The 11,648-nt window shown below is 40.0% G+C and overlaps 1 non-coding gene across 1 annotated transcript; it reads left to right on the top strand.

Annotated features, from left to right (window-relative positions):
* The first annotated feature begins 10,948 nt into the window (after nucleotides 1–10,948).
* Nucleotides 10,949–11,056, top strand: LOC130958644 (small nucleolar RNA R71). Its single transcript, XR_009077756.1, has one exon. It is a non-coding gene; the product is annotated as a small nucleolar RNA R71 (small nucleolar RNA).
* Nucleotides 11,057–11,648: the final 592 nt, after the last annotated feature.

Below are 11,648 nucleotides of genomic sequence, written 5' to 3'. Positions count from 1 at the left end.
TTCGCAAGCTTTGTGTTTTTCACTACTTTTTCTTGGTTCAATAATCAATTTTATGATTTTTCAGATTATCAATAACATTTCTCTTTTTTTCATCATTCTTTCAAGAGCCAACAATTTTAACATTCATAAACTTCACTATAAAAATATGCACTATTCATGTCATGCATTCAGAATTACAGAAAATACCACCACATTTAAGTAAATAAGACTACTCTTAAAATTAACTCAATTTCTCATGCAATAGATCACTTTTGTATTTTTTTATTTGAATTCAAGCTTAGTGAGTAATACATGAGACATCTTTTTAGAATTAAAAAAATTAAGAGAAAACAAAACTAGACCTAGGATTCTAACTAATAAAAGATCATGCAACAAACAAAGCAAAATAGTAGAAAGCTGATGGAGTGCAGAAGCTGGTGAATTAAAAATTTATTTAAATGGTTATGTTGCAAGTATAGTTCTTAACTCATCGAAAATCTGCCTATCAATTTAGAAATATGTCACAGAAAGTTTAAATTAAAATTACTGGGAGTTTTAAGTCCCAGGTCATCTCCCAACGAGTTGCAGAAAAGTGTGCTGTTTTATTAATCAGATATTCCAAGAAGTTGAGCTAAGTAAATTGGAATTTAAATTGAGGAATTTTAAATAATATAAATAAAAGCCTTGAGTGGGAATTGATTGGTTAGAATCTCTATCATTGATGGTGTGATTGTAAGATTAATTTATAATTAATAGTTGTTCTGTTTGGTTATCCCTTACTAGGTAAGGGAAAGTCAAACAAGTGGGAATGCCAGATCTGTTCACAAGTTGCAACCCACTTAGTTCAAAGGGATTGGCGTCGGTGACAAGATAGCAATCCAACATTTAACCCAATTACAAATTTTTCCTTCAATCCTTCCAACTCAAGAGTTCCTTTTAATCAACTCCCCATCAAGTAATGAAACTACTCACGCATTGTAAATAAAGAATCCATGGCACATGAAAGGGAATTAAAAGAGACATGATTATTGGAATTGAAATTAAATTAAAAAGAAATGATCCTTGCATTAATTAATCATAAAAGTATCTGAATGACAAAATTGAACATAACAAAGAACATGGAAGAATAAAACCAAGTTAAGAGAACAAACTAGAATGATGAAGTCTTGATGAGGAAATAACTCTTCTCAATGTTCCAATGCTAAGACCAATTGAAAATTAAAATTCTAAAAACTAGAGAGAAAAACCTAAAAGAGTGAAAAACTAAATCTAAAACTACTCAATGAATGTGTCTCTGTTGTTTCTGCATATTCTCTGACTCTAGTCTGCTGTTCCGGGCCGAAAACTGGGCCGAAATAGGGTCCAAAATCGCTGGTTTTGGATTCTGCAGATTATGCAGATCGCGCATGTCACGCGATCGCGTCGTCCATGCGGACGCGTCGCTTGCACTTTTCCTCTTCACGCGTTCGCGTCGTCCACGCTACCGCGTTGCTTGTGCTTTCCAATCCGCGCGGCCGCGCAAGCCATGCGGCCGCGTCACTGCGATTTGTGCTCCTTCGCGCGGTCGCATGAGCCATGCGACCGCGTCACTTTTCGCTGGTTATCTCCTCAAATTCTTGTGTTCCTTCCATTTTTGCTAGCTTTCTCTCCAATCTCCGTCTCATTCATGCCCTATAAAGCCTGAAACACTTGACACACAGATTACGGTATCGAATGGAATAAAGGAGAATTAAAATTAAATAATTAAAGTCTCTAGGAAGCAATTTTCAAACATGTAATAAATTCAGGAAGGAAATCTAAATGCATGCTAAATTGATGAATAAGTGGGTAAGGATCACGACAAAACCACACAATTAAATACAATATAAACTATAAAATAGTGGTTTATCAACCTCCCCACACTTAAACATTAGCATGTCCTCATGCTAAATTGAAGGAGACAAGGAAATAAGTATGAACATGCAGAAACTCATGAAATGCAATGCAATCCTACATATATAAATAAATGCAACTATATGATTATTATCCACTTGATCAAAAGTAAATAAGCCCTTCAAAAACAATTACAAATCAAATTTCACTAATTCTATCATCATATAATAAAACCGATAAAAGTGCAAGAAGATAGCTTATGAAGGCCGGAAACATGAAAATTCAAGCATTGAACCCTCACTGATAATGTATGTATGCTCTAATCTCTAGTGTATAGGGTAATCACTCTATTCTTCTCTAGTCATGCTTTCTAACTTTTGTTTTTCTCCTAACCAATCAACAACAGTTAATATACCAATGCAAACATCATGAGGTCTTTTCAGGGTTGTAATGGGGCCAAGGTGCAGGTAAGGATATACATATGGCTAAGTGAGCTTTATAAATTGAATCTTTAATTAACCTAAGCTCTCACCTAATATACATATATTCTATATACTTTTAAATTCATGCCTAGCTACCCATAATTCCCTTTTTCAACCCATACTCATGTTTCAACCTTGTATTTTAATTCTATCATATGTGCATTGATCTTTGAATTCTGAATTTAACATTGGGGTAATTTTGTCCCCTTATTTATTGATTTTTTTTTAATAAATAAAGCTTATCAATGCACATAGATTTTTCATTCTTATATTTTCACATGAGTGAGTATCCAAATTTCCTTTAAATTTTCATGACACATTCCCTTAACAACTTTTGTTCCCACAATTTCCCATACTTAACTAGCACACACAATTCTATCTTAAGCTAACCAAAGATTCAATTTGGGATATGCAATTGTTTTTCAGCTTAAGGTTAGTAATGTGGTAAAATATAGAACAAATGGGGTTTTAAAGGCTCAAAGTGGTTAACAAGGGTAATTGAAAAGGGTAGGCTTGATTTGGATAAGTGAGTTTAAACAAATAATGGCCTCAATCATGTGCAAGCATGTAAATATAATAAATATTGGACATATAAGATAAAACAAAATATAGATTACAATCATAGAGAAGTAAACACACAAGAATAAAATAATTATGGTTAAATAATGTAACCATACATAAAGGCTCAAATCTTTCACAGGTTGTGTGTTCTTTAGCTCAAAGATCATGTTCCAAATACAACTCAAGCAGATTTATCATAAAAATTTTGAAAAATTAGTGAAATTTTGTTCCAAAGATAGATTTTTAAAAGAAACTTATTGTCTTTTCAATCAAGTAGAACATGCATGCAACTATCCTAACCTATGCAATTTATTCTATTCTATAAAAGAAAGAAAAATCTAACTAAAATATCCTAATTATTGGTGTCAGAGAAGAGAATTTACCTCCGGAAGTCAGGTACTGACCGACCTCCCCACTCTTAAGGCTTTGCACCGTCCTCGGTGCCATCTGTCAGGAACAGGGGTGGGCTGGTGGCAGTATCTCCACAGTCGAGATCATCATGGCTCCCGGTGCTGGTAAAAGAAGTAGAGTCCGGGGTGTCTGAGTCTCTGAAGCGTCCCTTGAGTAGCTCCTTGAGGTGTTTGAATCGGCGCTCGTTACGGCGCTCTCTCATCTTTGCTTTCTGTTCATGCCGATCCAACTTTTCAAGTATCTGCTGGAGCAATTTCTCAGTGGTAGATGCTTGTGGTGTTGAAGAAGGAATATCTTCAACCGGCTCAGTAGGCTGGCTTGTAGTGGCTGCTGAAAGTCTGAGGTATTTCCCGTTAGGGACATATTAATCATCCCGTGGAAGCATGGCTTTGGTGTCCCTAGCTCTGCAGGAGACTCCAGCTGCTGAGACAAGATTTGAGACCAAGGCGGGGAAAGGTAAGTTGCCTGCGATTTGTACATGCTCCAGAGCATGCCGGATGTGTTTTGAGAGATCCAGTGGTTGGTCTGTAAGGATGCACCATAGTAGAATAGCCATGTCCGCAGTGAAGGAGGACTCATGAGTGCTTGGAAAGACGTAATGGGACATGATCTGTGCCCATACGTGAGCCTCCAAGGTAAGTGCGGAAGCCAAGATTCCCTTAGGGCGGGTGCGGTGGTATCTGTAGATCCAACGGCTGCCAGGTAAAGCGATGACTCCGAGAATGGAGTCCCAGTCAAATTGGTATCTTTGGCACTGAAGGGTGGCTTCTTGAAAAGCGTCCATTCCTGCTAGAATAGGGGGAAGACTCAGAACTTGCTGAATGGCCTCTTCTGTGATGGGGACTTGCTTCTGCCGGACATAAACAGACTGCAGGGTTGGTATGTAGAAGTTGGAGTAGAACTCAACTACCCAAGAAAGATTGACCTGCCTTGGCTGTCTCCGTAGGAAACCCCATTGTCTTCGCTCAATTTGCGGCTCAACAAAGGTGGCAATATTGGACGGGAGGATAAGAAGGTATTCATTGTTATAGTTCCTTTCTGCTAGGATAGGGAACATCTGCTCACAGTAGCGATTGGGAAATCGCGCAGTGTCCTTTGCTGGAAAGGCTTTCTCCTTGTCGTCAACCTTTATTATCCTCTTAACTCTTTTTGTTGAGGGCTTGACTGCGGTTGAAGAAGGCTCTGCCACTAATGCTCTTTTAGTTCCTTTTCTTGCTGGTGGTTTGGAAGTAGCTTTCTCTTTTCCTTTCTTGGTGACCATCCTGAAAGAAGGGAAGAGAAAGGAAATTAAATTCAAGGAGATAGAGCAAGGAAGAGGGTATTGTAAGTGATAGTCAATGCACAATAAAGATAAATGGCATTAACACATGGTCTGGATTACATGTGAAAAGCTCATCAGTGGAAATATAGCAAGTGCGTGTAGGACAATGGAATGCAAGAGGTTTATTGGCATGCAGGCAAAGGCATGAGTAGCATATATCAAACATTCAATGTCCAAGTTAGGTTACCATTTGTAACAAACTAACTATCACGTTTGTATTGATAATTAAATTTAATTAATAAAATATGAAAGGGAATTTGTGAAAAGCAAGCATTGCAGAGTAGAGTAAAGTAATGTAGAAAAGTGCATAGTGCTATATGGGCTTTTTCACAAACACATGGCATGCATGTTAAACAAGATATAAAAAGTATGAAATTGAACATGCAAGCAATCCCTTAAATAGGAGAAAAATAATTGTCAAACAATTTGCAATAATCCACAAGCATATAATGAGGAATGATGACCCAAAAGGTTTCTAACACCATGTTAAAGGAAAGGAAGAAGAAGAAAAAATAAAGATTTGAAAAGAAAAAGAAAAGAAAAAGAAAATAATAATATATATACATAATATAATAAGGATGATAGAAAAGAGAAGAAGGAAGAAGAAGGTAAAACCTTGTTAATGGTGGTGAGAGAGATAGAGAGTGAAAGGTGAGGTAGATGGGGAAAGGGGAAAGAAGAAGGAAGGAGGGAAAAGAAAAATTAGGATTTGGAGGAAAGAAAGATAAGATAATTTGGCAATTGAAGTTGAGCTGTGCGGCGCATGCGACGCAGCCGCGGAAGGCACGCGTTCGTGTGAGTGCGCATCGGGAAAGGGGACGCGATCGCGTCTGTCACGCGGTCGCGTGATTTACGTTGTGCTACTGGCACGAGTGCAGCCTCGCTCCAGCACAACTCTCTGTTCAATATAATTCAATTGCCAAATCAAGGTGACGCGATCGCGTGGGTCATGCGATCGCGTGAGTGTGCATCAGAAATTAATTGACGCGGCCGCGTCGGTGACGCGGTCGCGTGACAAGGATTGTGCTTCCAGCACCAATCCAGCACCACTCTCGCACAATATAGCATTGTGCACCCTTTGACGTCGAAAATGCAGGGCACGCGGCCGCGTGGAGCACGCGGTTGCGTGGAGCACGCGGTCGCGTGGGAGGCCATGATTTCCATGCGACGCGGTCGCGTGGAATAATGTGTGCCTTCGGCACGACTCCAGCGCTGCTCCTGCGTAACTTTCTGTTCATTTTTATTTTTCTTTACTCCCCTTGCCACGCGGACGCGTCACTAGTCCGATCGCGTCGCGCGGCGAAATATTTTTTTTTTTAAGGAAAGATAAAGACATGTAATTGAAAGAGCACGAAAGCACTAATAAAGAGAAGAGTTATTTAAAGAAGAAAAACTAAAAGTGAAGAAAAGAACGATCATACCGCGGTGGGTTGTCTCCCACCAAGCACTTTGCTTTAACGTCCGTAAGTTGGACGCTCCACTAGCTCAATCTGTTGCTATGTGGGGATCTTCCAGGCGGAAGATATCAAGCTCCTTGCTTTTCTGCACCTTCTCACCATGGTATAGCTTCAGGCGATGTCCATTAACCTTAATAAGTTCAGAACTTGAGGGATGGCTTAGGTGATAAACTTCATACGGTTCAGCCTTCTCTATTCTGTATGGACCTTCCCATTTTGATCTCAACTTACCGGGCATGAGCCTCAGTCGAGATTTGTAAAGGAGAACAAAATCTCCAGGTTGGAACTCTCTCTTCTTGATGTTTTGATCATGCACAGCTTTCATCTTTTCCTTGTATATTCTGGAGTTCTCATAAGCTTCTAGGTGAAGGTTCTCCAATTCCTGCAGTTGCAACTTTCTTTCAGCTCCAGCATTCTCAATCCCCATGTTGCAATCTTTAACTGCCCAGAAGGCTCTGTGTTCGATTTCAACTGGGAGATGACAAGCTTTTCCATAGACTAAGCGGTAGGGACTCATCCCAATGGGTGTCTTGTATGCTGTTCTATATGCCCAAAGTGCATCTTGTAGTCTGGTGCTCTAGTCTTTTCTGTGAGGCTTTACTATCTTTTGCAAGATACGTTTAATTTCTCTATTTGACACCTCGGCTTGCCCATTAGTTTGGGGATGGTAAGCTGTTGCAACTTTATGGATTATCCCATGCTTCTTCATCAATCCTGTTAGTCTCCTGTTACAAAAATGGGTGCCTTGATCGCTCACGATTGCTCGTGGTGATCCAAAGCGGCATATAATATGGTTTCTCACAAAGGAAACAACAGTGTTAGCATCATCAGTGCGGGTAGGAATTGCTTCCACCCATTTGAAAACATAATCTACAGCTAACAATATATAAAAGTATCCACTAGAATTTGGAAATGGACCCATGAAGTCAATGCCCCAAACATCAAAAATTTCACAGAAAAGCATATATTGTTGAGGCATCTCATCCCTCTTGGATATGTTACCAAATTTCTGGCATGGGTGACAAGATTTACAAAACTCAGCAGCATCTCTAAAAAGAGTAGGCCACCAGAATCCACAGTCTAAGATCTTTCTAGCTGTTCGTTGGGGGCCAAAATGTCCTCCACTTTCAGATGAGTGACAGGCCTCTAAAATGGACTGGAATTCTGATTGAGGTACACAACGTCTAATTATCTGGTCAGTACCACATCTCCATAAATATGGGTCATCCCATGTATAATATTTAGACTCACTTTTCAGCTTGTCTCTTTGATGTTTAGAAAAATGTGGAGGAAATGTGCGGCTAACTAAATAATTAGCAACAGGTGCATACCAAGGGACTACCTCAGATACTGCTTGCAGGTTGTCAAAAGGAAAATTATCATCTATAGGAGTAGAATCATTCTTAATATGTTCAAGGCGACGCAAGTGGTCTGCTACTAAATTTTGATTACCACTCCTATCCTTGATATCTAAATCAAATTCTTGTAACAGCAGTATCCAACGTATAAGTCTTGGTTTGGATTCCTTTTTAGCCAATAGATACTTTAGAGCTGCATGGTCCGAATACACTACTACTCTAGTACCAAGTAAATAAGCCCGGAATTTATCGAGAGCCAAAAACAATAGCAAGTAGCTCTTTCTCAGTAGTAGTATAATTGGACTGGGCAGTGTCTAAAGTCTTAGACGCATAGGCAATAACAAAAGGATTCTTACCTTCACGCTGAGCCAGCGCTGCTCCTACTGCATGGTTGGAAGCATCGCACATGATTTCAAATGGCTGGCTCTAGTCGGGTCCTCTCACAATTGGAGCTTGAGTTAGAGCAGTCTTTAGCTTATCAAATGCTTGTTTGCAATCCTCACTGAACTCGAACTCAATATCCTTTTGTAGTAATCTGGATAAGGGAAGTGCCACCTTACTAAAGTCCTTAATAAATCTCCTGTAGAAACCTGCATGGCCAAGGAGCGAACGGACTTCCCTCATAGAAGAGGGGTAAGGTAAACTAGAAATAACATTCACCTTTGCTGGGTCTACAGAAATGCCATTATTAGATACCACATGTCCCAATACAATCCCTTGCTTTACCATAAAGTGGCATTTTTCGAAATTCAATACAAGGTTTGTATTAATACATCTATCTAATACTCTAGATAATCCATCTAAGTAAAGGTTAAAAGAATCACCATAAACGCTAAAATTGTCCATAAAAACTTCCATACTGTCCTCAATAAGATCAGAGAAAAGACTCATCATGCACCTTTGGAAAGTAGCTGGTGCATTGCACAAGCCAAAGGGCATTCTCTTATAAGCGTAGGTCCCAAAAGGACATGTAAAAGTAGTCTTTTCCTGATCCTCAGGAGCTATATGAATCTGGAAATAACCTGTGTAACCATCTAAAAAGCAATAATGTGATTTACCTGACAGGCGATCCAGCATTTGATCAATGAATGGAAGTGGATAGTGATCCTTACGAGTAGCTTGGTTGAGACGCCTGTAATCAATGCAGACTCTCCAAGCATTCTGAACTCTAGTTGCTATGAGCTCTCCATGCTCATTCTTCACGGTAGTGACTCCGGACTTCTTGGGCACCACTTGTACTGGGCTTAACCATTCACTGTCTGAAATGGGATATATGATACCAGCCTTCAATAGTCTGGTCACTTCCTTTTTGACAACTTCCAAGATGGTAGGATTCAATCTTCTTTGTGGTTGACGGACAGGTCTTGCTCCCTCTTCTAAAAATATTCTGTGCTCGCATATTTGAGGGTTGATTCCCACTATGTCTGCCAATCTCCACCCAATTGCCTTCTTATGCTTCCTCAGCACATCAAGTAGCTGTTCTTCTTGTTGAGAAGTCAGTTCTCTTGCAATAATAACCGGAAGCTTCTGCTCATCCTCAAGGTAAGCATATTTGAGATGTGGAGGGAGAGGTTTCAATTCTAACTTTTGATCATGGGCAGGCTCTGGGTTATCTAGGGCTTGTGAAAATGGCGAAGTGTCCTCATTGTCAGTTAAGAGGGTCCCCACACTTGGACCTTGTCCAGTGTGCCTCTCTTCAAACTCTTCCTTTTGAACTTCAGCCACACTTTCGTCTATGACATCACACTGGAAGATAGAACGATCTTCTGGGGGGTTGTCAATGACTCCATTCAGATTGAAGATTACTATGCGGCCATCTATTTCAAAGGAGTATGTCCCTGAAAAAGCATCCAATTTGAATTTTGATGTCTTCAGGAATGGTCTTCCAAGTAGGATTGATGATGGCTTATCTGAATCATTATGGGGCATCTCCAAGATATAAAAATCAGTGGGAAATGTGAGCCCTTTAATGTTCACCAAAACATCTTCAGCAACTCCAGCCACTGTAATAATGCTTTTATCTGCTAACACAAAACGAGCTGCCGACCTTTTTAAGGGAGGGAGCCTTAAAACATCATATATAGACAAAGGCATTATACTGACACATGCTCCTAAATCACACATGCAATCATAAATTACTACACCACCAATAGTACAACTAACTATGCAAGGACCTGGATCACTACATTTTTCAGGTAATCCTCCCATTAAAGTAGATATAGAACTACCTAAAGGAATAGTTTCTAATTCATTAATTTTGTCTTTATGGATACATAAGTCTTTTAGAAACTTTGCATATTTAGGTACCTGCTGAATAACATCAAAAAGGGGAATAATTACCTCAACCTTTTTGAATATTTCTACCATTTTAGGATCAGGTTCCAGCTGCTTCCTAGGCTTCCTTGCAAATTGTGAAAATAGAATGGGAGTAGTATTTTCTGTGGTGCCTGCACCTTTTTGTGCTTCTTCCTGTGGTTGAGCTATCTCTTCTTCAGCTATGTCCTGTATATCCTCTTCCTCTTCAACATCTTCGATTTCTACCACCTCTTCAGCTGAGGCGTATTCTGGTGAGCTTGGTTCCTCCTGATTCCTCTCCTGCAGTGTGGTTCTGGACCTCAGGGTGATGGCATTAATGCCTCCCTTTGGATTGGGTAATGGTTGAGAGGGGATTCCAGTGGTGCTTGAAGGTTGGTTACTGGAATTTTGTGCTGAACCAAGTTGTGTCATAAAAGCTTGCAAAGTAGAGGTGAAACCATTTAGACTGGCGTTAATACTATTCACGATGGTATTTTCCATGGCCAGTTGTCTTTTCTCAAAAGCTTGTAATAAATCTTCATTATAAGATACAGAAGAATGAGTAAATTGAGAGGTTTGCTGCTAATTTTTCGGTGGTCCTTGGTTTTGCCTCAGGTGAGGTGCTCGGTAAGGTTGATTTTGCTGCCTATTGTTGTAATTATTCCACCTCTAATTTCCCTGATTATCTCTGCCTCCCCTATTATTGTTGTCCTTCCAATTCTGGTTTGAACTATCCTGCCATCCATAGTTATTATTTCCACTTTGATTGTACCCTTGGTTGGGGCGGTCATAGAAGTTGTGGGTGGATGCCACCATGTTGTCTTCTTGTTGGAGCTGCGGGTATTCATCAGTGTAATGGCTGTAATCAGCACAAATTCCGCAAATTCTTTGTGGAACTAGTTATTGGTTTTGCTGCGGTTGAGTTTGCTGAACTTGTTGATTTAACTGCAATTGCTTCAGCAGGTTGGTCATTTCACATATGCTTCGATTTAGAGCAGCAGTCTCTATGCCAGAAGATACTTCTGCAACGGCCCTTGAACGGCCTTGCTTCTGTCTATGGTTCCGAGTAGATTCAACTAAATCACTAATCAATTGCCAAGCTTCATCGGTGGTCTTGTACTTCTTCATAGACCCATTGCTGGCACTTTTCAATGTGGTCTTATCTTGGGGCCTCATACCTTGTGTGACATAGCTGAGTAGCATGATCTTGTCAATCATGTGGTGGGGGCATGCTTCCAGAAGATTATTGAAGCGCTCCCAGTATTCAAAGAGAGTCTCATTGTCATCCTGAACAATTGTAGAGATATCCTTCCTCAGTTTATCCGTAACTTCAGATGGAAATAATTTCTCCTGAAACTCCTTTCTAAGTGTATCCAAGTTGGATACATTTGCTAGAGGTTGAGTGTAGTACCACTCTCTTGCTTTTCCCTCAAGAGAGAATGGAAAAGCTTTCAACAGAATTGAAGTTTCATCAGTGCCATCACGCCTGACAGTAGAACAAGCTGCCTGGAAATCTCTCAAGTGCTTGATAGGCTCTTGAGCAGGTAGGCCATGAAACTTGGGCATCAAATTTAGCAGTGCTGTCTTTATTTCAAAATCCGTAGCTACCGCTGGATGATGCGCTTGAAACGATTGCATTGTAAAATCAGGAGCTCCTTCCTCCTGAATGGTAACTTTTCTAGCTGCCATGTTTTCTGCACGTAAAACAACCGAATCAGTAGAACGTGGGCTGGTTTCTTCCTCAGATTCACTTTCAGATCCGCCCTCAGAGCGGACTAACCTATGCTGTTCTCGCCTTATTCGTGAAATTGTTCTTTCAATTTCAGGATCGAATATTAGCAAGCGCGGATCAGGAAGTGAACGTGTCATTTGACGGAAGAAACATGCAGCTCATAGTAGCAAAATTAAATAA

This window comes from Arachis stenosperma, chromosome 10 (genome assembly GCF_014773155.1).
Source record: "Arachis stenosperma cultivar V10309 chromosome 10, arast.V10309.gnm1.PFL2, whole genome shotgun sequence".
Classification (NCBI taxonomy): Eukaryota; Viridiplantae; Streptophyta; class Magnoliopsida; order Fabales; family Fabaceae; genus Arachis; species Arachis stenosperma.
Note: the sequence above shows the minus strand (reverse complement) of the source record. Positions and strands in the feature narration are given on the sequence as shown.